General features: G+C 33.3%; 2 long non-coding RNA genes across 2 annotated transcripts in view; one reads left to right on the top strand and one right to left on the bottom strand.

Annotated features, from left to right (window-relative positions):
- Positions 1 to 27,138, top strand: part of LOC146994961 (uncharacterized) — a 151,411-nt gene that overhangs the window by 97,759 nt on the left and 26,514 nt on the right. The window lies entirely within an intron of this gene.
- Positions 834 to 26,176, bottom strand: LOC146994962 (uncharacterized). Its single transcript, XR_015043671.1, has 2 exons — positions 26,038 to 26,176; positions 834 to 1,420 (listed from the first exon to the last, which is right to left on the bottom strand). It is a non-coding gene; the product is annotated as an uncharacterized LOC146994962 (long non-coding RNA).

Genomic DNA, 27,138 nt, shown 5'->3' with positions numbered 1-27,138 from the left:
AATGACACGGCTTTTTGTCACAGTTTACTTCGTCGTAAACCAACCGGAAAGTACATGAAGAATACGCTACACAATAACCCATTACTATAGTAAATTTTCACCATAAAAAGCATTTGCATCTTTTAAGAAGATGCTTTTTTTTCGCCTGATTTAAAATTTCAAGCTATATTTTCTTAGTTCTCTTTCGAATTTGAAAACCTCATTCAAATAGTTAATGAATTTGGAATATGTTTTAGAGCTATGTTTTACATAGTCAGTCTATATATATATATAGTATAAAAAAACTAATAGGATATCATAATGCAAAAGATGCATTTCAAACTGAGCATTAAAACTTTTAGACTTCAGTTGCAGTTCTGCGGCGTGAATTCCAATTTTGAAAGCCCGATGATTTTTTAAAGACAAATGGTTTAGTCTCCTTCCTTCTCTCGTCAGATATTTTGTGACTGCTGAATGGTGAATGAATTTTACAAAGCTCTTAGAGTAAATACGGGTTTTACAGATAAACGAAGAATCTTACATAGTTGTTCAAATGAAGCTCAATAAGTATCGTTATTACATTTACACAGACATTCATTATAATATAGTCCTTTATTCTGATAAATATTGATGAGTCTTAAAGTTTATCGTTTACGTTAGGGTCTAGAATTTAGATTTTTTAGAAACAGATATGTTAAAAAAATCAGCTGTATTCCTCCTGTGACTCTTTCAGTTACCAGTTACATTACGAAAGCATGTTCGGGGAAATATTGTAATTGGGATGCTATGAATAATTACAGATAAACGAACAAACTTAACATAGTTGTTCAAATGCAGCTCGTTGAAGAACATCATTACAATTACACAGATATTTATTATGATCATAACAACAACATAAATGTGGAAAAGGCGCCAAGTTCGAGAGAAACGATGTTCGGTGTAGTCGTTGTCACCAACAAAAGGGTTGAGATCTAACGAATGGCAAGTTCCACAGCAGTTATATTAATCATACCTGAAAGAATGTACAGCGTTCTTCAATTCATTTTATAAGGTATTTCTCCCGTCTTCTTAGCGTGCCTTCGTGGTGTGGTGTTCTGTACGCTGGGCACATATTCCAGAGATCCGTGGTTCGATTCTCGGCGAAAGCGTTGCTCATTTTTCATCTTGCCTGCTTCCAAAAATACCTAATGTCTCTACAGTGGCGCCCAAACTAAAAGGGTAGTGGATGAGTGGATGATGATTCTCCACACCAAGGATTTGGCGATTGGGGCCCCAGAAACCACAATCGCCCTTTAAAAGGGGGAGTATATAAGATATTTCTCCCGCCTTCGTGGTGTGATAGTCTGCACGCTGGGCGCATATTCCAGAGGTCCGTGGTTTGATTCCAGGTGAAGGCGTTGCTCATTTTTTATCTTTCCTGCTTCTAAAATACCTAATGTACCTGCAATTTAAAAAAAAAAAAAATATTACGTTTTTTGATTTCTAATTTGGGAGGTTTTAATTGTCATTAAGTTATATTAAAAAATTTACTTTTACAATTAGAAATTCATTTAAAAAGCATTTATCTAACATTTAAAAAGTTAGAAATCCGATATCAAAGAAAGTAATAAATTGTTTTTTAAATGAATTGAAGAACATTGTACATTTCTACAGCTATGAATTATTAAAGGAATTGCTATGGAACTTGTCGTTTCTCCCGATTTTTCACATTTATGTTGTTGTTATGATATCATTAATTTTTTAAAAGCTAAATTAAATTTTTATTGTCTATATTCTTATTTAGACACTTAAATGAAAAACCTCTATACAAATAAGTGATCTTCAATTTGTTTCCTTGCGTTTACTCTGCACTGCTTTGCTTTTATTAGCAATTTCTGTATTTTCCATAACGGTGGGAATTTTGTGTTTACCCTGCATTAGTTTCTTTTTATTAGAAATTTCTTAAATTATCGGCATTCCCAATGAGTATTTTTGGGTTTAACCTCGATAATAATGTAGTTTTTTGAAGTTTTAGATTTTTAAAAGAACATAAAAATGTAAACAATAATTACATGGTAGGATTATTCAATTATGACAAAGCACACTAGGGCTATCTGCCTAAAGGTAGGGTTCCTTCGTGGAGGACTTTCTAAGGGAAACTGGCTCGTATACACGTTACACATGGAGAAAACCACGAAAACGCCCATGCAGCCAGCCCGTTTGCGGGATCCGAACCTCGGACCGAACTACCAGTGTTCAGCGTCTTTACCGCTCGGTCGCTGGTAGGCCCAATAAGTATAGATAGAGATATATAGTTTATAATGAATTAAAGCAAAATCCCATTTTGAGACTAATAGCCTCTTTTGGACTAAAAATCTGAAACTCTTCAGATTTTAAAAATAGTACAAAAGGAAATTGTTAAGATACTTTTTAAGCTATTGCTGAGCTCGCAGTCTACCAGTCTAAGTCTGCTATTGCACTCACTCCTGCTAACCATTTTTTTTCCTTTTTATCTTTGTTATTAAACATCGTTTCCTTCTAAGTTATGCCATAAACAATTGAACAGTAAAATCACAGAAAATTTAAAAGGAGAATATGTTTAGAATTCCTGATGAAATGCTAAGTGTTGGCATGCATTTTTAACCCAAAGAAGTGTTAGCCCAGAAAGGATATTATTCTTGAAATGGCATTTTACTTCGGTTAACTATAAATGTCAGCTTCTCTTTTCAAATTGTTGCCGACAAATACTATCGCCCTCTATTAAAAGAAATTAATAATGAAGAATCTGCATGAATATTTCTCGCACTCTGAGAAACAACAGTATCTAGAGCAATAAAATGTTCATTAACGTACCCTTGCATCCGAATATGGGCCCCTGGAAGCCTGAATTCGGAGTTTCGAATTTATTTTTTTGTTTCTATCATATTTCAACTACAGATCTTACAACTTAGCAATCTCTAAGCATTGCTATTTCCCCATTACTAAATAAGCGCGACAGGAAATTCGGGGGGGGGGGGTCTTTGTGGGGTAGTCGCAAGATCCAGATTTCGAATCCCAGAGGCAGAATTTCACAATTTTATGTTGTAGCATTAGTATGACCTAATTATAAAGTATCGTTTACAAATAAACCCTGATGGCATTTTAAGTACTATTAACGCCGATATGCTAGCTTAAATTTATTTCTTATAAATTTAAACTGGCAATAATTCAAACTGTTAATATGCTAGTGTAAATTTATATCCTATAGTGTAAATTTTAAAATATTTTACCTAAGATTTAAAAATGCGTGAATTTAAGGAAACCTCGATAATGTAGTGATAAAAAAATCTCGTTCCGTATATTTACTTAACTCCATTTTTTACTGAACATATTTTTATTCAGCCCTAAACAATAATAATAATTTATGCAAATATATAGTTGTGTAATGAATACGTAATCATTAGCTAAACGTATCAGATTTTTTTTCTAGTGATATGGTAGTTAGTTATGTACTACATAGCTAACACATTAGATGAAGAAATATCTCCAACTAAATTAAAATAAGTATGCGATTGGATCTATCGTAAGGTATCACAGCTTGTCAGAGGCCCTGGTAATTTATATTTTTCGTTCATTAATAAGATAAATGCATAAAAGTTTCGTTTCATAAATCAAGATTGGCAATGATAATTACAAATAACTGATTATTTTAGTTTCATAAAAGTTTTCCAACTTCTCAGTTATTGATATGCCATACTATTCTACAAATTCACCAAATTTAATAAGAGAACCATTAGTTCTATACATGATCTCCAAGTCTGCAGAAATTCTGGCATATTTTTAAGCCTACTCGATTACTCAGGGTTCAAATACTTTCAGAAAAGCTCTTCCTATCTATCAATAACCTGTCTGTCCAATCCATCAACGTCTGCTTCTTTTTCTTCATTCAGTGTAGTAGTGATCAGTCTGTCCGTCTGCGCCCTCGAAGCCCTCCTTCTCTACAAGACATCCGAGGTGTCAAGAAGGGATGATCGAAAAGAGGGGTGTACATTGGGGAGGGATTATTACAGGGGAGAATTTCATGTTGTTCCGTAAGTTATACACTGGATCGGTTAGTAAATCAGATTACTTTAGGAGTGGGTCTCATAGACTGACAGATGTGGTGGACAACGATTTATTACATTTCCAATAATTGTTATAGATAAATCGAATAATAAATGCACGAGTTTTATTCAGAGTTATCAAAGTTTGAAACATTTTGATAAATTCTCAGTCTAAATGTTACTGTGCTGTTATTTGAGGTTTAAGAATTTCATTGTTTTGATTTATATTTTTTAAAACAAAATAAGATTAATTTATTGCACAGTAAAAAAAGAAATTAAATATATTCATATGCAATTTAAATTTCAGCTAAAAATTAAGTTTATATGCATACAATCTAAATTTCATTAGAAATAAAATTTGTTTAAATGCAAATTAAATTTTAATTAAGTGTTACAGTGACGTGTCTACATAGCTTCATAACTTCATTATGCTCAATTTCATTAATTCGACCTAAATTTCCGTTAAAACTATAAGTTTTTGTAATTACAATTTAAATTTTAAAAAAAAAAAAACAGAAATCACAGTTTATGTATTACTGTGTTGTTATTTTTTGTCTAAGAATTTCATTATTTCAATGTAAATTTTAGTAAGAAAAATCACAGTTTACAAAATATGAAGACCAACTGACCAGGAAGGTTAGGTTATTGAACATAACAAAGCCTCGAGGGCTATCTGCCTAAGAACCATGGAGAAACCATGAAAGAGAACCATGGAGAAACCATGAAAGAGAACCATGGAGAAACCATGAAAGAGAACCATGGAGAAACCATGAAAGAGAACCACGGAGAAATCATGAACAAAATATGAGGACCAACTGACCAGAAAGGTTAAGTTATTTTAATATAACAAAGCCGTGAGGGCTATCTGCCTCAGAATAATGGAGAAAACATGAAACTATGAAAGAACCATGGAGAAACCATGAAAGAAAACCATGGAGAAATTATGAAAGAACCATGGAGAAACCATGAAAACAAATTATACAGCCAAGCTTGTTGGCAAAGGATTGAAGCACGTTGATCTACCAGTATTCAGTGGACTTAACCGTTCGTCACTGTGAGGCTTACAAGGAAGGTCTATCAAACATAAGATCTGATTTTCTTCTTAACAATATACATGAATCTGCTCTTTAGACATACATAATAGTAAAAAATTAGCTGTTAATACTTTATCAATAATCAGAAAGAAATGTTAAAAACTGAAGATTTGATCACTATTGCCTAAATTTTCTGATGAATTTGAAAGTCGACAAGAAACGTTCTGGCGAAATTTTAAAATTTCAAGAAATTTTCAAAACACCGTTGCATTGCCAAGTATTATAAAATATTTTTGTATAATTTTATTTCAAATTCACATTATTTCACAAATTATTTTTCTCATAATATTATATATTCTAAAATACGAAAAATTATTTTTTTTACTACTGCATTTCCAATAATTTCAATATTTCATTGTAAATGGTTAATCAGTTTTCCAATAAAATTGCAATCTTCATTTACTTGAACTCAGACTGGAAACTGGGGAAAAGTATAGTTGATTCTAACGTCCTTAAGAAGAAATCTATAAAATTAACTGTTCAATTCCTATAAAAGTAAAAAAAAATAAAGAAACTTAAAAAAAGTTTTTTATCTTCAAAGAACAGACTTTTTCTGAGGATTCTAGGAGAAAAATATTTAAAATATATAAAATATATTCTGTATATCAGGAGTTCCCCACTTTTTTGTCCCTTAGAGCACATTCTAGAATATATGTTGGACGGAGTGCACCATTTACGTTTCAATGTGAATTTCAATGTACTTTTCAATGTGAAATCATGTCAGCAGGAGTGAATTCAAGAGCACACTGGTAACCTGCTTGGCAAAAACATACGAAACGTTAACAAATCCTTTTTTGTGCAAATTTAAAATGCTGTAGACAATTTTTCCTTCTTTTTTATACTTTACTTTAATTCTTTACTTATATTTACTTACTTATTTGTCAGTACTAATTGGAACAGATCGGCTAAAATAGATCACTGCAACAAAATTTATGTTTTTATACTCTCTTGTACATGTTGGGATAGTTTTTAAAATCAAATTTGAATTAAAAATGATCAATTTAATGATTTTCAGAAATATCTGAAAACAAAAGTTAAGATTTTTTAATGTAACAGGAAGTGGGAGATAAGTAAACTCAGCTTGCTGGAAAACACTCAGAGTCAGAAATATTTCTTTTTAGTTTTTAGCTATTAGTAATTGAACGATATTTTATGATTTAATTAAATACCGCTTAATGTATTATTCATTGTTTATAGAGAGATTTTAGTATATGAGAAGAAAAAAAATCCCATAACATGCGTTATATTTAATGAATAAAATTTTTTTCTTCAACTTTTATTTCTACAATTATTTAAAAACATGCCTATAATGCATATATTAAAAAACCTGGAATGCTTGACTTTTTTGTGCAAAATTCACTTATTCTTAATTTATGGAGCATATAAAGAGATGTAGTAATTTAAATAAAATCGGAGTATTTGTATTATTAAGTAGATAAAATATAGAAATATTCAGATAAAACAAAACAAAAAGCAAAATTTTGGGGAATTTCTTTTATTATTTAATTAGCAATAAAACACTACATATTAGAAAAAAATCTGAATACGAGTAATTTCACTTAAAAATGAGATATTTTGAAAATAATAGAAGTTTTTCTTTTCGAATATTTTCATTTGCATTATAAATATGGAATAGGTATTTTAAGTTACTAGCAAAATGCACAAAATTGGAAATTGAAAGTCCTGAATTTGAAGTTGAAGAAAACTTAAATATTTATGAAAAGTATCGACAAACTCTAAAATATGAATTTGTGCAATCGGAATTTGACAAACATGCGTGCGGGAAATACGATGTTTATCCAGAAGTGGCAAATAAATAGCATGCGACTTGCTCGTTTGCTATAAGCGTTCCTGCGGAGAAGCCAAGTGGTGAATTTCTATCTAGAATACAAATTGCAGATTTGAATTTCATGAATACGTATTAAAATTGATAGAGAACCTGTGCCTGAGAGCTGCTGAAATGCAATAAACTACCAAAATACGCATGTTATATATAAAACATGAAAAAGCTGAAGAGATCCGGGAGAGTTTATGGTGCCATTATGCACTTTGTGAACAAAAATACTTAAAAATCAACTGAAAATATACACAATATACATTACACATGAAGACGGTGAAAGGAGCTGAAACACGGTATAATATTTAAGTAGGTGTATTTTTCTGATTACATAAGGCATTTTCCCATTTTGTACCGCATGACTTCGTTGTGCAATAATAGTAAGCACATTACGTAATATGGGATGTCCAAAGTTTGAATGCCGGCAAAACTATGACTAATTTTTCATGTTTCCTGCTCTAAAATAAACATTGCTCTAAATTAATGCCAAATTAAATTAAGTGCGATGGACGATAATTGCTTTCGCATTCATATTAATTCGGTACCATTTTAATTCGAAAACTGGGGCCCCTGCTCCTCAGTCGCTTTATTAGTGAGGGAAGAATGTAAAGAATTTTCTCCTTCCTTAGAGAGTGTCTCTGTGATATAATTAGGAGCATGACGGCTAGTATACGGAGGGCCGGAGTTTGAGACCCTTCGAAAGCAGATGTCTGTTTAAATTATATACTTAAAGTTAAAGCAACATGAGCACCTTATATATTTAATATACATGAAGGAGTTGCAGCGAGTGGTGAAAATATGTACTACTATTGGATGAAGTTTGAAATACTTGAAATGTTAACCAAGCTTTCGCCAGGAAACTTTTAATTATTAATTACGTTATCTCCAATTACATCACATCTCTTACCATTTTTACACTATCCCCAATAACATCCCTTACATTATCTCAATTAAAAAACAAGTGGGGTTGCAAAGTCCTATAGTTGGATAATTTGCGAAAGATAACATAATTATCAAGGGTAATATATAACTTTATCTCTGCGCTGATTTCTACAAATATTTTCGTGAATATTTGGCGGATTTTCCAATTTTTTTCGAATTAAAATTTTATTATTATAATTTTCCCCGAATATAGAATAAATCTTGTAATTCCGTACTTTTTTAGCTAATTTTAAAATAAAAGAGTTTCTCTCTGACATTTGGTTTCAGTGATTAAGTAAGATTTAAGTGGGCTTAGTTTGAAGTACAGATATGTGCAAGTAAAGATGGTTTATAACTGAATCTGGGTTTTGGAAGATTTGAACTGGCTAAACTCATGTGTTCTTTAACATGTAATTTACTTTTTTCTCAAATATTGATTGTTAATTTATTACTTAAAATGTAAAATTTGAATTTACTTTGCCAAATTATAATCGAAAAATCAACGGACAGTAAACAAACAGCTCTTATTTTCATAATCCATTTCAGCTCATTCCTACTTCCTGGTGTACCCCAAATGTGTATTTTTAGACATTCCCTAGAAATAACGAGTAAATACTTTTGGCCAGGAAATAGTTTGAATTCCTTATTTGAAGGAGGGACTTTCGATTAATTGCTGTTTGACGGAATAAACAGACTAAGCGTAAAGATAGTGACGATACTTTCAAGTCTGGGAACATTATTGGCAAAACCTCAAGGGAAGTTAGAGAGAAAGCTACATTATTGGGATCTATTTATTGCGGAACGTCAATATCTCCAAGTAATACATTTGCTATATGAGAAACTGTTTTTAATGTTGGTAGAAATAACATGATGACTTTTTTGACTAAGTCTGAAGGAACCCTTTACTGATTAATATTCTCATAAATCCAGTCAAAGGTATGTAATATAAATTTCTGAATCATAATTTCGACTATTGCTTGCTTTTTAATTAAAGCAAGTAATAATTGAAGCATAATAATTCATTAAATTTATGCTAAATAAATTAGATTCCTTGTATCAGCTGTATTCGACAACGCAAACAGAATACTGGTAGTTTAGTAACAACTAAACTTATATTGCTCGTAAAATGCTTATTTATAGTAAATTACGTGTACGTATAAAAAACATCAAAATTAAAATTCATTGATCTTTACTTATTTACTTATTTTAACGAAACATGCAAAAGCTTTTTACAATAGATAGTAAATTCATAGAGGATTTTATACACAGGGTGATTCAAAAATATAGAAACAAATGTTTAGGAGGGGTAGGGTGCACCTGTACCCCTCGGAGTCCCACTACAATACAGAGCCGGAAGTGAAGTCCTAGTGAGATACGGGGGATGTTAGTGTCTCTTGCAGGAAAACCGCCGAGAGCCACCCAGAGACGTGTTGAGATGGAAATTATGAATACATCTTCATTGCAAATTGACATTTAAAGACCATAAAAGTAAGTTCTGCTGCCTTTTTTAATGATAAAAGTCCTCAACATTTCGTAACGTGGCATAAAGCCTAGAATCTCAGATGTTTTGAAATGCACTGAGCGTTTGAAATGGCGGGTCTTCGTGGCTACTGCGAACATCCGACGGATTTCCAGAGTATTTCAAAGCAGTGGAGATTCCATGTGGTGCCTACATTACGAAATTTCTGGCAACTTCATTACCAGCAAAGTCATTATTTAATTAAAGCTTATAGTCTTTAAGGCCTCATTTGCACCCCTGTTTCGATATCGGATTTCGAGTCGTCTAGGTACACCTTACCCCTTTTAGAAGTTTGATCTTCTAGTTTTGAATCACCCTGTATATACACATGAAAAATTTAAGAAGAAAAGGAGTTTTAGATATAGTTCCCAAACTGTGAAACATTATTTTTCACAGTTCTTCAAATACTATTGGACTGGTAAGCGTTTATCGTTCTGTCTGAAATTGGATCACAAAGTATTATGAACGTTTTGAATAAACCTTATTGTTCAAGGCATAATCTAACAGAAGGCATAAGTCACGTATACGATCAGAACTCTGCCACTTTCGGATAAAATAACATCAAGTTGCATTGTTAGGCAGATTCTTTTTTGGCAATGATTCTTTTTCAGAGACCACGTAAATTTGACCTAATTAAGCTGGCACGAATTTTAAAGGCCCAATTCAGATTCGAATAGCAAATGTCTAATGCCAGAATATTAACTCGCAGAACTGGGTGATAGAACGTAAATTTGCTAGCATTGCTACCAAACGTTCTATATCTTAATCATTCAAAATTCTCACCTTAAATAGTCTTTAATTTAATTGCATTCATGGTTACGGTTAACGAAAAGTAGATGTTATAATACAGAATGAAAACATAAACATTGGTTAATTAATGTAAAATAAGTTACACATTATACCGCTGAGATGGTATAAAGATTCAGGGAGACTACTACGGTACTGAAAGGCCCGAGTTTGAATCCCGGAGAACAAATGAGTGTTTGTAAATGTATAGTATCACGAGGGAACTCTGAATATATGGAAAACTGAAAGTCCTCTCGTGTGGATTGGTGGTAGGGTAGATGTATGGGAGACCCTCGGACCACCTCCCTAAAAATTGGGATGGAATAGGAATCCAACATCCTTGAGGCTTTGGCAACCATTCTTCCATGAAATCTATATGATATATGAAATAATCTAGGATAGAATTCCTTGGCCGGAACCCTATCCTAGATTAATAAATATTCATGTAAATAGCATTCTGAGAGTGTAAATAGCAATTCAGAAAATAAAAAGTGGTTCCAGTGTGGCGAAGAATAGAGAGAATCACTCTACTTCCTGACAGGGAAAGGGAATTACATTATTGGAATTACGTACATGAAATACATGTACAAGACAACGACAACTAACACATGAAAGAACTGATCGTAATAATAATACCCTTGAAGGAAACTCTGAATATTCTATGCAGCTACCTAATCACCTGAATTTAAAACTCTGAGAGACTGCCAGTGTATAAAAATCTTACATAGTCACTGGTGAAGCAAACCTCTGTCTGAAAAATTAATAATCATTTCTCATCTTTACTCTACTCCACCGTCTATTTGAAGATGGTGCTTATCAGCCTGTTCAAGACTTGCTAGTCAGTCTAGTTTTGTTCACAAGTCCGGAGACATACATGCTGGTGTAGAGTCATTAGGTTATTTTGAAGCAGGAGATGTGAAAAAGATGCAATGCCCTCTGCAGGATTCGAAACTCTGCTTCTCGAATACGCAACGAGTGTGCTACCGTTACACCATGAAGGCATGCGGGAATTAGGGAAAAGATATCTCCTACTGTGAGCTGCCGCTATAGAAAAGTGCAACTAAAGTGCAGTGTAACCATGCAGCTAAAAAGCAGTCTGTTTTTGGTTACTCAAGTATTAATTTGCGCGTGTTGTGTATGGGCTGTTCTTTTGGTTTAAAAACAGAGCTGTCTTTTACAGGGTTCTCTAATTATAGAGCTTTTACAAATATAGTACAATAATGTACTTGTTTTAAAATACATACATGACAATAAACTATTATACATATGCAAACAAAATGCTACAGAAGAATGTTTGATACAATTCATTAGATAAACATTTTTAAAAATATAGCGCATATTTGCAGTACCAAATAACTAATGCATTAGTGAAGGCACATACATATATCAATACCGGGTCCGCTTAATCGACACCAGTTATCTGACAGAACATTTAGCCGACACGGACACAACCGTCACATACACTTAGTCGACAGGACATTTAGCCGACACGGACACTTAGCCGACAGGTCATTTAAACGACACGGACAGTTAGTCGACAAGGACACTTAGTTTACAGGGCATTTAGCCGGCACGGACAGTTAGCTGACAGAGCATTTAGCCGACAGAGACATTTAGCGGACACAGAGAGTTAGCCGTAATGACATTTAGCTACGAGACATTTAACTGTCAAGACACTTAGTTAACAGGACATTAAGCCGACGAAGTGACGTTTAGCTGACGCGTACCCAATAATTATTTAAACTTAATATAAATTACAAAACTTCTCGACTTCGCCGTAAGTTCAATATTTTAGTCATTGTTTTCATCTATTAGTAAAATTCCTTTTTCGATTCTTAAAGATCTCATATGTGCTTTTAATTCTTGTGTAATTTAGCATAGTTTGTATTACAAATATATCGCGTATACAAGCATATCGTGCTGGAGTATATTGGCCAAATTGAAAAGGGGTTGAAATTTCTTGTCAAGGAATATGAATTAATTTTCGAAAGGAAAAAAAAAAATAGCTAAGTACGACGTAAGCTTTTGTAGTTAAACACTGGTAGTTCGGTTCGGGTTTCGAATCCCTGGGAAAGGGCTAGGGCTGGGCGTTTTAATGGTTTTCCCCACGTGTAACTTGCATGCGAGCCAGTTTTTCTTAGAAAGTCCTCCACGAATGTATCCCTACCCTTAGGCAGACAGCTCTCTGGCTTTGCCGAAATTACATAAAGCAAACCTACTTCTGTTAGGTGGTCGCAGGCCATGAGGCGTGAATTCCTAGGCCGAAACCCTATCCTAGATTTATAAATATACATGTAAATAGCATTCTGAGAGTGTAAATAGCATTTCAGAAAATAAAAAGTAGTTTCAGTGTGGCGATGAATAGGGAGAATCACTCTACTTCCTGACAGGGAAAGGAAATTTCATTAGTAGGAGAAGCGAACGACTTTACACGGGAATGAATGTAGCATGATATGCTGAGTAAAGTAGTAAAGAAATCTGAAAGCATTCGGAAGAGCGAGACTCATTGTCGGCTTAGTGTCCTGTTGGCTAACTGTCCGTGCCGGTAAAATGCCTTGTTGGCTAAGTGTTCTTGCCGGCTAAATGTCCTGTCGGCTAAGTATCCATGTCGGCTAAATATCCTGTCGGCTAAGTGTCCATGTCGGATAAATGTCCTGTCGGCTAACTTGTGTCGGTTAAGTATCCGTGACCGATCGGTGAGTAACATACAGCTATAATATTAGTACAATACCCATGTTACACTAACTGCACATAAATCTGTTGCACATATATTAGCACTGTTATGCGAAATTTACAATGGAAATACAAGTTCGAACAAAACTTGAAATCATTACTCCACTAGAAATATTCATTTGAATGAATTTTTTTTTTTTTAATTTGCGCTAAGCTTTTTAATTTTCTGCCTTACTGGTTTACTCTTACTCGTTACTAACTTTCATCTCTTGCCTTTTGAAATACATAAATAACAGACGTAATAAACAGTTATGAGAGGAGGAAATGTGACAGATATGACCGAGTGATTTACTTTGATCGTGAACTTGCTACCAAAATTACTGATTTACGTTTTAGTTCATTCGCTGTAAACTAGTTTCAAATACCTTACAAAATATCAGATAACTGAGTAGCCAGGTAGCTGTATCTTTAAATGCATCTACATTAGAAACTGTCTTTGTTACAATGAACATACACGTTTTTTATTAGCCAAAATTTTATTTTTATGTTATTTCTTTCCCACGTCTCTTGTTTCTTCCGACAGCCTTTGCCAGTTTAGTTTGTCTTTATATAAAGTGGGAGGTTGAAATTTAGAAAGAAAAGTATTTGCCTTTACATAGTATAGTAAGGAATGACCTAGACACATCAAATTTTCAATAACGTAGTACTCCACTCGAGTATAGTCATCTAGAAGCCAAAATTTGGAATTTGGGTTTTTTTTTATTTTCTGTTTCACATTATGTAAAACTTTAACGAACGTTTGATTAACAAACTCAACGATTTCAAAACGAGCAACTGCAACATTGTACGAAAGAAAAAAAAAATATTTATCCAAAGCACGAGACTATGGATCGGAAATTCTAAAGATATGCTCTTTCTAAATTTTTTTGCGATATTGCAGTTGAATTGAACTTTATGCTTTAAGTGCAAAGAACATGATATTTAATAAATAAAGGTAACTAACAAAATGTTAAAAAAACGCCCCTTTGGGCCTAACGTAAAATCTGAATGCTTTCAGATTTTTTTTTTACTCTGCTTGATTTAATTTTTGATGCCAAAGATGATGCCACGCTTATAAGTAGACTATAGATATGACTCAAAATAGAACCTGCATTTGAATAACCCCCATTTAACTTGCTCGACTGAATTGATTCTATTGGACTACTTCATCACTCCTGAAGTGAAAATTCCATTCCATGTCCATTAATCGATATTTCCTTTACAATCGATATTTCCACTGATAGTATTATTCACTATTTTTACCGCACTTAATTTTACTATCGTAGATCAGCTTTGTGTGCTTTTAACTAATTCAAATGCATCAATTTTATTTCTCATTCTATTGAAATGTCTTTAGACCCTACAGCGAGATCGTAAATGTGTAATGATTATGGCCCCCTCAAATAAGACTATAAATATTTTAACTTACAGTTTAAATGTCTACAATACTGACGGAATAGGAAGATTACTTGCATTTCTGAACCATCACATTTATTGAAAATTAACCTTTCCTTTTATACTAGTAACTCATAAGTTACACATCGATATAACGATTAATGAATTTTTATATATCAATAAACGATGTCTTTATATGGAATAACATTTAAAAATCTTGATGATTAGAAACCTTGTTACTTAGGTAGACAGAAAATTCGAAGGTTATGTACATCGACATCAAATTTATAGCTAGCCATCGAAAACTGATCTTATATGCTGGTAAAAATAGTTAAGATATCAAAGAAATTACCACATTTTGAGAAAATTAATTGACATTATAATATTTAGAGCTGCAAGATTTGATTTGTACATTTATCAAAGGTAATCAATGTAAACGTTGGTTTGGTTTGGTTTATTTAATTAAGGCAAAGTAAACTAGGGCTATCTGTCTAAGGGGAGGGACACTTTCGTGGAGGACTTTCTAAGGGAAACTGGCTCGTATACACGTTACACAGGGGGAAAACTACGAAAACGCCCATGCAGCCAGCCCGTTTGCGGGATTCGAACCTCGGACCGAACTACCAGTGTTCAGCGACTTTTCCGCTCGCCGCTGGTGAGCCAATTAATGTAAAGGAAACATAGTACAAATAAATAGCCATTTAAAGTATAATCTGTAGTCATATATTATTATGATTATTATTTCCGTCAATGTTTTAATTATGAAAGCCTCAAGCATAAGATAAGTTATTATTACATACTAGCGGGCAATACCGCCAGATGAGCGGAATGCGGCCATGGCAACATTTATAAGTTCTGCGTACATCTGAAGAAGAAAATGTGTAAAAACATTTCAATATGAGTGAAATAAGTTCATTCATTCCAAGCAACAACCGATTCTGAAATCATATTTTTTTGTTGCCAAACCACGAAACGAAAACTTTTGACACATCGGGTTAATATCTTTACGTATGAAGTCATGACTTAAATTTCATATAATACAATAACTTTTTCTTAATATCAATAAAAGAATTGACGTGGCAATACCATATCATGCCAGTTATCCTAACCTGAAACAAAAATGTTGTCAACGACAGTTTATGCTGACATCAACGAAAATGTTTCGACATGAAATGACGTCACATTCAATCGCGTGCTTTTTCAACGTTAGAATATGACCTTATGTAAAAAATACTATATTTAATGTTTGGCAATGCTATTTTTATTTCATATTTTGTAAAACTTACAATTTTTTATGCACAAACTCTGCGATTTGAAAGCGAGCAGTGGCAACACTTTTTCAAGTAAAGCAGATTTTTATTTTCTACATGCGCGAACTGTTGCCAGTCGGAAAACTGAGTGCAAAAATTAGTATTTTCAAGGTTTTTTTTACTTAATATGTCGGTTGTTAAAGTCGTACAAAGACGAGAATAGTCAAAATGGCTTTCCACGAATTTTTGGAATCCGGAGTTACCTCTCTCAAAACTCAACTTCCCGCTTTTCCGGAGTAGTTGATACCACAAACAAACAGACATATGCGCACAGATTTCATTAGTTAGTATAGATTTGTCAAATATTAGTAATTTAAGTCAGCGCTCTATTACTGTAAAGAATCCAAACCAAACTACGTTTATGAATATTATACAATTTTCAGGAATAAATTCTTCTGATTCTATGACCAATAATAATTGCGAAATAGACTACAAACGGTGCGCTTGACAAAAAGAAAGAAATAGGTGGCTAATCCGTAAGCTAATCTTTCATTATTCATTTGAGAGCTCCTACACATAGCTTCCAATTAAATGCCTGCCGGCGAATAACAGTCCTCCAGTAATTAACATTTCGTAAGGGAATGAATAGGATTTAATACTCTACAAAAGATAATGACTAGCGGATAGCGGAAGAGGAATTTAAACTTTGATAATAGAAAATAAATGGGAACAACTGGAAGAGTTGCAAATTCTGTTATGAGCTCTGCTAGAAGCTCCTGGTTTGCGATAATGTAAGCAAAGTACTTCAGCTCAGCTCAAAATGTTGTTTTATCTCCTTCGAAGGGTTTTGGGATTAAGTTACATTTTAATAGGAATGCAGTGTTACAATAGCAGCCAGTCCAAATTCACACTTGCCACACTGGAGCTATTGAAATAAATTACACTAACATTTGAAGAATGTCAAATCATTTATTCTTTCTATCATTAATATCTGCACAATTTCATTGCTGTTATGCTTTGTGAATAATTTTTCTAAAGCAAACTGATATATTGAACCAATGGTAATGATGGAAATCTGGATACCTTCGTTTATCCACGAAATCCTTTGAGATTTATGTTGCTAATTTAAATGAATGCGCAATACTTTAAAATCATTTGAGTGGAAAATATCGTACGACATCTATTACTCACTGTTGAGGAGTTGCTATAGTTATTAGAAATATAATTTTAATCATATAATATGGTTGGTAAAATTATCTAAAAATACGTCATCGCAAAAATGGCAAAGAATCTGCTATGTTGTGAGAAAAATCGTAGTAGTTATCTTTATTTTAATGCCATGTGTGCTAGTGCGAGTAATTTAAAAAGATCCCATTTTATTCCGGCAAAAATTTAAGTAAAGAATTTTTATATTTAAAATGCTTCACTTGATTTTATAGCTTTATAAACGGTATGTTAATTTCTTCCTTTACGCAATGACTTTAGAAAAATTTTAGCATGAGATAAATTCTAAATGAATACGTAGACATTGAAAAAAAAAAAAAAAAAAAAAAAAAAAAAAAAAAGGATTTACTAGATCCAGTTATCAGATTTTTTTGTTTTGTTTTGTTGTTGTTATAAAAAAAATCTGATAATTGGATCTCACAGTTGTAAAGCAAAGCACAATTGAACTTTAAAATATTTAGCAAATTTATGTACACTAAAATATTAAAAATATGTTACAGATGCTGTAGTCATTTTACTATCAACATGCTTTAAATTATGAATAAATATCGTATTATTTTAAATTTAAGTTGCACATTTTATTCCAGTTATTAAAACTTAAAACTAAACTCTTCGAGCCATTTTGCCATTTAATAACCATTGAAGATATACAGTTCGAGGTTTTAGTAAATTCATTCCAGAGCGACTAAACAAATGAAGAAGTCAATCGCTAAAGTAATCATCCTCCAATTTAAATTAAAGAAAGAAAGAATTAAAAACATAAACTGACTATTCTTCTATTACACGATTTTGTTTACATAATGTAAAATTTCTCTGGTCAAAACACTATGTGCTAATAAAACAGCTACTAAACTAAAAAGATGTTTGCAAATGGTATTTAGAAAGCAGACTTTACGTTATACGCGTATAATAACAAAAGAGTAAAATACAACTATTTGTAAGAAAAATAAGATTGCTTTCATAAAAAGATCAAGAAAAAAGAAAAGAAAAGAAAAAAGAATCTGAAAGGTTTCAGATTTTAAATTACGTCCAAAGGGGATTTTTTTTAACATTTTGTGTTTTACCTTTATTTATTAAATATCACGTTCTTTGCATTCAAACCATAAAATTCAGTTCAACAGCAATATCACAAAATAATTTTTAAATGAGCATATCTTTAGAATTTCCGATACAGAGTCTCGCGCGCTGGAGATAAAAATGTTTTTCTTTTTTTCGCACAGTGTTGCCATTGCTCGCTTTGAAAGCGTTTAGACTTTAATCAAAAATTCGTTAAATTGTTACAAAATCTGAAATCGGTAATAAATTAAATTTTAAATTCAAATTAAGGTTTTCACACGCCCATATTCTATGGAAAATTACGTTATTCAAATTTTGATGGCTCTAGGTACCGTTGTTTATCACAACGCGAGAAACAAATATACATTTATGCAGATTCTTCATTATTTAATTTCTTTAAATATAAGACAGGACGAGAATATATGGTGGTCTCGATTTGAAAAGTAATACACCCTTTTAAAGTTTTCGATGCAAAATGCCAAAACGACATTAATAGTTCTTCAGGGCAAATTTTCCCTTTGGACTAAAAATTTCAAATTCCAAATTAGTGCTTCCAGTTACCCATATTCGGTAGAAAATTAAGTTATTCAAAATTTGATAGCTCTAGGTACCGTTGTTTTATCACAGTGCTTGAAACATACATACATTTATGCAGATTCTTCATTATTTAATTTCTTTAAATATAATACAGGTCGATAATATTTTGTCGCAGCAATTTGAAAAGTGAACCGATATTTAAAATTTTCAAAGGAAAATTCCAAAACGAAATTAATAGCACTTCTCGTGTAACGCCCTTTGGGATAATAAGAACTTTGAAATATAAAGCATAAATTAACGATAGCAAATATAAATTAATTTTTTTCCCTTATTGCAACTTTTTCAGTGTTAATAGATTTTGTTTTTCTTAAAACGTAAAATATTTGTAAATAATTATTTCAGTGATGTAAAATTTCAAAATACATTAATTTATCCATTTTTTTTCTTTGAGAACATACAGACTCCCCGTGCACCACATATATACAACACGGTGCTTACAGAAGTAAGTTAACTAAAATATTAAAGGTTACATGCATAAAAAACATTAAAAGTTACATGCATAAATAAAGCGAACAAAAGCACAGAACTGGACTTCACGAAAAACAGATAAGTTCACTTGTCAAGTCACTCCGAGCATTTTCAAATCGTTCTGTAAGCATAATCTAGGGCCGTCAAATGTAGGGCATGAGAAAATCAAATGTTCCACATCCTGAGGAACTCTTTTTGAACATTCACATAAGTTGTTTGATCGTAGATTAAAACGAAACAGATAACTTGCAAATTTACCGTGACCAGTTAAAAACTGAGACACTTTAAAATTTAACGCGAGGAAAGACTCGGAATTCAGTCTATGGTAAATAGAAGGAAGGAACTTTTTGGTGACTTCAGCATTACAAGATGAAGTGTATTCCTCATTCCACATAGCTAAAAGCTTTTTATAATGAAATGACTTCCAATAACTCTTTGGAATGCTAATGGTGATATCAATGGGTAAATTTAAGGCATCTTTATCTAAGAAATCAGCTCTTTCATTTTCGTAGAAACCATGATGAGCACGCACATAAGCAAAGCAGATATCAATACCTCTAATTCTAAGTGAACTAACAGTTACTAGGGTTTCGATAACTAATTTATCGCAACTGGTAATACTGTTCAAAAGTTGAAGAGAAGAAAGAGAATCAGAACGAATAAGGTACTTTGAGGATGTTGTCCCATTATCCTGGATCCATTTGGCACAAGATAAATGCACAGAAGCTTTTAACCTGCCCATGCATTTCAAAACATTTCTAATTACATATTAGTGTATAGAGGTCCGAAAGTGGCAACTTTATGTCTGAAGTCGCAAAATATTGCACAAATTCATTCCAATTCCGGATTTTTATCCTACAGACGGGACCATCTTTCTAAAGGAAGTTTTCGTAGTTTTCTAATGTGTGATTTAAATATGTACTAGTTTGTTTTACAAAGTTTTCTATAAAGGCATACCTCAGTAAAGACACGTTTGCATATCCAGTCGTAATTAACTAATCAAACTGAAACAAACACTAAGAAAGTTGGATGTCCTAACAAGCAGAACACCTATAAATTATTACATAAAGATCACTAGATGAAAAGCTTAACGATATATTGACTGCTGTTCTGTAATTTATTGATCTTTCAGAGTATCCCTTACAGGGTGTCCGCCGATAACATCGCGGCAAAAACATCGTGGACGAAAACGTCGCAAAGAAAACAACGCAAGGCGAAAACGTCGTGTTACAAAACATCGCAGTTCTAAAACATCGTGTTACAAAACATCGTCGTAGAAAATAAAGCGGTTCAAAAACATCGCAGTTTAAAAACATCGTCGTCGAAAATATCGTGGTAAAAAATAAAGTATCTACAAATCATCGCATGACGATAACATTGCAGACATACTTTTGTCAGGTTTTAATAATTGTAAATGGATATTCCCATAATGATTTGTGAGCGCAAGGTGTAAAGAAGGATAAATTTTACTTTCACATATTTTATTAACTAATAAATTTTTGCTGAAAACGTAAGAAGGAAACTTAAGCATAGAAAATTAAATGTAACTTATAGATTATACTTTTCATGAAAAATTACCAGTAAAAACTTTATAAAAAATGATTTATTAATGGCCTTTGCTAGTTAACTATGTCGGTTTAAAATTCTATTAAGTGGTATAAGTTGTATTCATTTTCTATGCTTAAGCTTCCTTCTTATTTTCTCAGCAAAAATTTATTAGTTAATAAAAATATGAAAGTAAAAATCATCCTTCTTTCCATCTTGCGCTCACAAATCATTATGGGAATATTCATTTACAGTTATTAAAGCATATCTGAAAAAAGCATGTCTGCGATGTTATCGTCATGCGATGATTTATAGATACTTTATTTTTTACCACAATATTTTAGACGGTGATGTTTTTAAACTGCGAAGTTTCTGAACCGCTTTATTTTCGACGACGATGTTTTGCAACACGATGTTTTAGGACTGCGATGTTTTCTCTCTGAGATATTTTCTCCCACGATGTTTTGTAGCACGACGTTTTCGCCTTGCGTTGTTTTCTCCGCGACATTTTCGTCTGCGATGTTTTTGCCGCGATGTTTTCGGCTGTAACTCCCTTACAGATATTACCATGCAGCAGAACTGCACGTTGTACTTTGCACCAACGACGTGAGGCTGCATGGGATTTGTATGTCATCCAGCATCTCAGTGCAGATAATTAACATATCTCGCATAATGTAGGTCTGGGACCAAGCAGTGTTTCATGTTTAACATCTGTCAAAAACAGCCTTAGCTTGGTGTGGACTTTGAATAAAACTTTAGGGACTTCGAAAGGTATTAGGTAACTTCTTTTTCAGAAGGACATTTTTTCCCCAGTAATATAAAAGGTAGAGATTTTGCAGAAGAAAATTTCTACCTTGTAAAATTAGTGCAATCTGCGTGAAAAAATGCAAGAAATTTGTAAGATAAAACTTCTTATATTGTTGCAAATATCATACGGAAGCGCTAAGTGATATCATCTAAAAAACAATGATTGTTTAGTCTACTTTTGGCCCATGTCGATAGATTAGTGTCTGCTGGGTCCTTGAGACCCACAGAACGTGCTTAAGGTTTTGGTTTGGTTTATTTGATTATGGCAAAACAGTCGAATGTTATCTGCTTGAAGTCAGGGGATACTTCTTCGAGGTTTATCGAAGGGAAGCTGGCTCGTATACACATTACAATTGGGGAAAACCACGAAAAGAGACATAAAAATTGAACCCGAAAATGGTCTTCCCCAGTCCCTTTCTCCCACATCTAAAACAACCAGCGATTTTTCGAAAACATTGCCTTGTCATCTTGGCCTAACCGTCGGGATACGATACTCGGCCGGACCTACCACTGTCCAGCGATTTTCCTGCTTGGCCGCTTGTTTAGAGACAATCCAAGATTAGATGAAAAGGCAATGTTTTTGAAAAATCGCTGATTGTTTTATATGTGGGAGAAAGGGACTGGGGTAGACCATTTTTGGGTTCAATTTTTATTCGTTTTTGATTTCCCACCTTTTTGTTAATAACTAATGATAATTTACAATTTAGTAATAATAATAATAATAATAATAATAATAATAATAATAATAATAATAATAACGAAGTAATTAAAATAAAAAAATACAGAGTGACTTAGATTTAAAATACGTATATATATATTTGCTTCCGTCTTCCACCTTCCAAAACCCTCCTTTTGGACCTGTGTTTTTTCGCCATTGCCCGTTTAGTACCATTGGCTACTGCTTTAATACGTTTGTTTTCCCCTTCCACGTCGTCTCTGGAAGTATCTCTTTAGAATTCATCTAATTTCGGCAACCTTTTTTCGCGATTTTTGCTCACTTTAATTTGAAAAGGCAATCGCTTTAGACGCAGGTATGTTAGTCTTTTTCTTTGGCTCTGGTCTTAGCAGGACTCATTTTGAGTCGTTATTTTATTTTTATCTTTCTTTTTAACAAAGTTTTTATTCTTCTATTTCATAGGGCTTACCCTTAAAATTGTGTATATTTTTTTGACTAATAGCTTTGAAGCTATTTATTTTAAACTGTACATTTGCCAACCCAGGCTACCTTGTATAAGTTTTTTCTTGCATCCGTTGCAAGTGTTAAAATAAAAAGGAATTCTTTTAGCATAAAATTTTTCTTGTTTGCTATTTTTTCTTCAAGTTCAATTTTAATTTAATTTGCAGACGCGTCGGAAAAAGAGACGAAGCTATTGAGCCATAGCTATAATAAGATAATTTAATTTGATAATCCTATTAATGAATTTCAGCTTTCTCTCTCAATTGTTTCGTTTGACGAAACGCGCCTATGATATTAGCTAAATTGGAGTTTTCTCACGCTTTTCTGTTTGTAAGTCCGTGTGAAACCGCGAATTTGGCTAATTGACCATTATTTGCAATTCTTGGAATACAATTTCTTTGCCTTTAAATTGTTTTTGATTGTTTCCGTACATAATATGGAGTTTTTAATTTTAAAAAAAATAATCTTTTCTAATTCCATTTTTGTTTTTAAAGTTTATATTGTTTTGTAGTTATTACAGTAGGTTCTTTTCGCGTTAACCTCTACCGCTTTAGTATTGTATTATTGTTTATATTTGGTGTAACTTCTTTACTCTGGAACTGCAGTATCAAATGCACTTTAAAGCTCTAACGAATCTGAACTTTTCTCTTCTGTGCAAATATATATATATATATATATATATATATAGATATAGATATAGATATAGATATAGATAAACAGATAGATATAATTTAAAAAAGAAGAAGAATTAGAAACGTTTTGCTTGCAGGCTGACCGAATGAGTTTTAATTTTCTTCATTGCTTCGGATAAGGGATAATTGATTAAGACAAGTTCTGAGAAATGAGATTCTTCTTGCGGGAGTTAAAAATTAATTGCCTTAAAACAGCAAGAGCAGAATAATGATATCGAAAGGAACTCATTACAGGTAACACAGCGTTTGCTGTTAGCGACAGAAAATATAACACCTCCTGAACGGGAATATTTCCTCTTAAAATTATGTTACACTTTTCGTAGATGGTCACCCACACTCCTCCAACGCTATCTCCTTTTCGTATCTACTGTCATTAAAACTTCATAAACAAGCTCCGCAACTGGAAGAAAGTTGCTTCTCGAAACATCAACACATCCGCGAACATCGCCTACTTAGAATAATTAACGGAAATTAAAGTCCAGAGCTTAAGTTATGACTGGAGAAATGCAAGGCACTGGACTCTTTTTCACCAGTCTGCGTTTGAAAAGCTTTTATAAAACTAAAACTTCCTTTTAAATATATTCCTCGGTTGCAATTTATAAACATTACGGAACCGTGCAAGGACCAAACGCAAAGCAGCTGGCCTTTGCTGTCACACCGAGGGTCATAAATCATGCCGGTTGGGGGAGATGCCACCCCTTCCTGAATCTGACGTCACTTAGCGAGTTGAAGAAGGGAGGGAGGGAGGAAGACGAAAGAGACCGCAGATCGCTGGAGTGTATGTATGTTTGTCAGATGGCTTGGAATTTGGTACAAAAGCCAGCCCTATCATTTGCTTGAATAGAACAGAAGGCGAGCGAGACGTGTGAAAAGTTGCAATCGATTCCACTATCTCGTCATTTAAGTCTCCGTGAAAGAAGAATTTTGCTATTCATAAAAATGCAAAAGTCTTTTCATAGAATAGGGAGTTTTAACGCTACGTTTACTAGGAAAATAGCTAACTGGAATTTATAATTTATATCTGGTCGGCTTTTCCTCTTCGCTCTATCATAATGACAAAACATCTTGGAAAATCAGATTTTTGTTTGTTTGTTTGTTTCTGAGAGGGAGATTAAAGCCAGTAAATAGTTCAAACTTATTATTCTTTTCTTTTAATGTCCACGAAATCATTATTAAGATGATTGAACGACGAAATTTGTTTAATTTATTATAATTTACCGTGTATTTCGGTGTAACACCAAAAATATTATCGAAATTTATGGGTGTGTGTTATCCCTCGGATATAAAAATGACAGACTAAAAATATGGAAAAATCAACATACAAAAGTTACATTTTTAAGTGCATTTATGCAGCTTATTTAAAAGAAATAACATGCATTTATAACTTAAAAACTTTTCATTATCGGATAACATGAACAGTTCGTCATGTTCGTCGTTCATATACCTTCAGGAACATCATCGATTTCTGTTTCATCTTCACCATCACTGTTACTCAGATCCTTAACTAAATAATCATCATCCGTTCCATCTTTCTCCAACACCAAACATCCTTGCTGTAGCACGATTTCCATTTTCTTTCCCAAACTGAATGACTCTGCATCTGAAATCAGCACTGTGTTGTTTCGTTTGGCAGCAGTCATATTTACGACTAAAAGAAACGCTAGATCAGTTGCATGTTAACTAAAGCCTTCGATGTTCACTTGAAAGTCTTGTCTTCAAATGGTCACAGAAAGAGAAAACATCTGAATCATAATGCTGCGAATTCTTTCGGGTTGGAAGCGCATTCTTTCTCCAAATCATATCTTCCTTTTCTCGAAATCCTGCAACAGCACATTTTTCGACACTTGCAATGAATACCAAGTAACCTCTTTGCAAGTATATTTGCTCCCTTAAGCATTTAACCACACACGTATCGTTCCCTTTATCGCTTGTCAGTTCGGTATACCATTGTTCGAAAGGCTATTATAGATTGTAGAGACATCAGGTAATTTTTGGAAGCTGGCAAGATGAAAAATTAGCAACCCCCTTCGCCGGGAATCGAACCACGGACCTCTAGAATACCGGCCCAGCGTGCTACCGTTACATCACGAAGGTACGCCAGGGAAGTGGGAGAAATACCTTATATACTCCCATTTTTAAAGGACGACTAGGGTTTTAGGGGACCTAGTCGCCAAATCCTGGGTGCGGAGAATCATCATCCACAACCCTTTTAGTTCGGGCGCCACTTGTAGAGTCATTAGTTTAATTGGAAGCAGGCAAGATGAAAAATTAGCAACTGCCTTCGCCGGGAATCGAACGACGGACCTCTGGAATACCGGCCCAGCATGTTACCGTTACACCACGATGGCACGCTAAGGAAGTGGGAGAAATACCTTATAAGATCTTCGAATAAGTGAACTCAAAAGATAAGAACATTGCACATGCATCTTTCAGGTTCTTCGGAAAGAATTGGATGTGCGTTATACTGCGAATATACCTAAAATTTTAAAATATAGATCGAAATTATAGATGCGCGTTAAATGTCGTAAAATACGGTATATGTTTTCACAACATTTACTGAGAAAATCATTTAAGTATCTTTCAGTGGCTTAAAAAGGAAGATTATATGTATAAAAGTCTGGATATTAAAGAATATTTGCAGAGGAAGAAATAGATCATTAGCAAAATACAAAGTCCTTAAAGGAAAATCAAATTCAACCCTTGCTCCCAGTGATGCCCCAAGCACCGTTAATGCGTTGGTTAAGAACTGCTAAAAAATGTATAAATGAAAAATACTGCTATTATAAACATTCAGTTTTAAACGTGCATCTCTGTTATAGTTTTCTAATTTTTATATGATGCTGCTTTTGTTTCTGAACCTTAAATGAAGCACTAAGAGCGAAAAGAACAAATTACAGATGATTTAAAACATGCTTACCAAATGACACAGTGATGAAGCGTCTCCTATCCACAAACCTGGTTGGTCAGCAGACTCTGCTGTCTACTCTGCTACTCTAAACGATATTCTTTCTCTCCATTAGACAGATATGAACCGCGGTGAAGTATGAAATGTCCTATATTTTCTCTTTGCTCTAACACTTCCGGATGCTAGCAGGAGAAGGAAATTATTTTTAGAAAAGCTGTTTTATTTTTAGAAAAAAAAAAGCGATGAATAAGTAAGAAAAAAGCAACAACATATAATCCAAAATTAAGTTTCATGTACCGTATATGCTCACGTAATGTCCGCACTTTTGTTACTAAAATTACATCACTAAAATGCAGGTGCGGACATTACACGGGTCGTTCAAATGTCGTGCTTCTTCTCGTGAGTAATTTGGGGTATAAATTTCATTTCAAACAGCCAAGTTAAGTTCTAAGTGGAAGAAAATAGCACAAGTAATAAAAGTGTCAAACTTGAAACTGTCTAATAGCTACCTAAAATTTATAAACTCACTTACTCCCATATCCACATATGTAATATAAATTACCCCATTTACGTTATCAACACTCCGCGCGTATTAGTTCGCACAGGAGCACAATATAGAGGCACAAATTAACCAACACTTGAAATTTTAATATTTACTTTTACACAAATGAAATAAACGTTGGTTCTTTTAATATGTTGCTCACATTATTTTTTTAAAATCTGTTCTGACGCACTGTATGAAAATTTTGGTTGTTATGTCTGCATGCGCGAATGTAAAATTTGAATTCTGCTGCAAACAGTAGAATAAAAATGCACAAGATGGCAGTGCAGGCACTGTAGTTGCAGCCACACAGTAGAGAATCAGTGAGCGGTATTGTTTCTAATTTCAAGCTACCGAAAAAAAAAAAAAAAAAAAAAAAAATCATTGTGAACACTCAGTATATGAGTGCAAATAAATTAATCAGTAAAAAATTTTTTATCTCACCTTTATATCGTGTTGGCAAATCATTTCCAACCACATTTTGCTACCACAAAAACAGTGCGTACACATTAAATATTAAAATCCAAATTCTAAGCAGTTTTTCGAACAATTTTCAACACACACGTTACAGT

This window comes from Stegodyphus dumicola, chromosome 10 (assembly GCF_044657685.1).
Source record: "Stegodyphus dumicola isolate Sdum_Otavi_A_Nest chromosome 10, ASM4465768v1".
NCBI classification, from domain to species: Eukaryota; Metazoa; Arthropoda; class Arachnida; order Araneae; family Eresidae; genus Stegodyphus; species Stegodyphus dumicola.
The sequence above is the reverse complement of the archived record's forward strand: the minus strand, read 5'-3'. Positions and strand labels throughout refer to the sequence as shown.